Genomic DNA, 2500 nt, shown 5'->3' with positions numbered 1-2500 from the left:
GCCGCGAGGCGACGGACTTGTGCGGAGTGGAGCGGAAGTCCCGCCGCGGCAGCAGCCGCCCCCCCTCCCTACCACCCCGGCGGGGCATCCGCCCAAAGCCCACCCCAAGCGTTCCAAAGTACCGAGGAGCGTTGCAAACGGGAACGGCCCGGACACGCGTCCCGGTCGCACGGGATGCGCGTCCCGGTCGCACGGGTCGCGCGTCCCGGGAGGACAGACCGAGCAAGCCGAGGTGCCGCTCACGGCCGCCGCGAGGGACGTACGGCGCCGGCGCCCGCGCCCCGTGGCACGGCCTAGAGCGTGCCCCCCTGCCACCCCATCGGGGCATCGGCGCAAAGCCCACCGCGGGGTAGATAACCGAAGGCAACGAGGGACGGTGGATGCACATATCCGAGCAGTGGCGATAGGGCCGGAGGGAGCACCGACAGGGCCGTGAGATTTTAAAGTACCGAGGGAATTTGCAAACCGGGCCCGCCCCTCCCCCCGTCCATCGCACGCCGATCGGGGGTCCGGCGCCCCGCGGGGGGCTGCCGGCATGCGCTCCCGGTGCAGGCATCGACGAGCCGCCCGCGACCTCCACTCGGGTCCGAGCCCCCAAGCGCGGATGCCGAAACGCGCCGGCCGCGGCAGCCCCACCCCTGCCACCCCATCGGGGCATCGGCGCAAGGCCCACCCTGGGGTAGATAACCGAAGGCAACGAGGGACGGTGGATGCACATATCCGAGCAATAGCGATAGGGCCGGAGCGAAGACCGAGGGGGTCGGGGGGTTTTAATGTTCCGAGGGAAGTTGGAAACGGGGCCCGCCCGGACGCCCGTCCCTCGCACGCCGATCGGGGGTCCCGCACCCCGCGGGGGGCTGCCGGCATGCGCCCCTAGTACAAGCATCGACGAGTCGCCCGCGACCTCCACTCGGATCCGGCGGCGCACGCGCGGATGGCGAAACGCGGCGGCCGCGGCTGCAGCCCCCCTACCACCCCGTTGGCGCGTCGGCGCAAAGCCCACCCCGGGGAGGATAACCGAAGGCGACGAGGGACGATGCATGCACATATCCGAGCAAATACCGAGAGGGTCGGGGGGAAGACCGAGAGGCAAGGGGTGTTTAGAGTACCGAGGGAAGTTGCGAAAGGGGCCCGCCCGGACGCTCGCCGCTCGCAGGCGATCCGGCGGGGCGCACGGAGGGCGCCGCCCATCGCCGGAGCTTGCTCGGTCATCTCTACCGCACGGACACGTAAGCGCCGCCGCGCAAGGTTCGGCCGGCGGGGCGGACGGGTCGCCGGAGGGCGCCGCCCGTCGCCGGGGCTTCGCTCGGTCATCTCGGCCGCACGGACACGTGCGCGCAGCCGCGGAAGGTTCGGCCGGCGAGGCGGACGGTTCGCCGACGCAGGCCTCTCCCGCGGCCGGAACGCGGGACCGGCGTTGCGCGCCGGCGGAAGGCGCGATCCGGCAGGGCGCACGGCGGGCGCCGCCCGGGCTTCGCTCGGTCATCTCGGCTGCACGGACACGTGCGCGCCGCCCATCGCCGGGGCTTCGCTCGGTCATCTCGGCCGCGCCGCCACGTGCGCGCCGCCGCGGAAGGCTTGGCCGGCCGGGCGGACGGTTCGCCGCCGCAGGCCTTTCCCGCAGCATGCGCCCCTTCGCCCGAACGACCGCGGGACTCCGGTACGGCCTAGCCGTCGGCCGCCCGGCTGCAAGCCGTCGGGGCCGCTCGATCCCCGTCGCGTGCCGGCCGCCGCTCGGGCCAGCCGGCCGGCTGCCGCACGTAACCTCTGACCTCATCAGCGGTCGATCCGCACCGCGCTGGTCTTCGGTGCGGACCCGTCGGGGCCGTGCCGCGCCGGCCGTCGCATCCGGTTCCGCAGGCGCCGCCCGGTTGCCTCCCGCCCTCGTGCGCTCGCGCCGGCCGGGCGACGCGGTGCCCGCGGGACTCGGGCATGGTTGAGCCGTCGGCCGCTCGGCGGCATGCCGCCGCCGCTCCGCGCCGCGTGCCGGCTGCGCTCCTCCCCGCGCCCGTCCGCGGGCGGGCCCGCCGCCGCTCGCGCCGGCCGGGCGACGCGGTGCCCGCGGGACTCGGGCATGGTTGAGCCGTCGGCCGCCCGGCGGCATGCCGCCGCCGCTCCGCGCCGCGTGCCGGCTGCGCTCCTCCCCGCGCCCGTCCGCGGGCGGGCCCGCCGCCGCTCGCGCCGGCCGGGCGACGCGGTGCCCGCGGGACTCGGGCACGGTTGAGCCGACGGCCGCCCGGCGGCATGCCGCCGCCGCTCCGCGCCGCGTGCCGGCTGCGCTCCTCCCCGCGCCCGTCCGTGGGCGGGCCCGCCGCCGCTCGGCCTAGCCCCCCGGCTGCCGCACGTAACCTGCGACCTCGTCGGCGCTGGATGCGCGTCGTGACAGTTTTCGGTGGGGCGCCGCGGAGGCGCCGGGGGCCCATGCGACGGGCCAGGGGGCGAACGGAGGGCTCGGTCAGCCCTAACAGGGGACCGGCGACAAAGGAGCGGTCGCGCAAAG

Source organism: Phoenix dactylifera, chromosome 10 (assembly GCF_051530095.1).
Source record: "Phoenix dactylifera cultivar Ajwa chromosome 10, Ajwa_hap1_PhDact_Kaust_v1.1, whole genome shotgun sequence".
In the NCBI taxonomy this organism is placed as follows: Eukaryota; Viridiplantae; Streptophyta; class Magnoliopsida; order Arecales; family Arecaceae; genus Phoenix; species Phoenix dactylifera.
Note: the sequence above shows the minus strand (reverse complement) of the source record.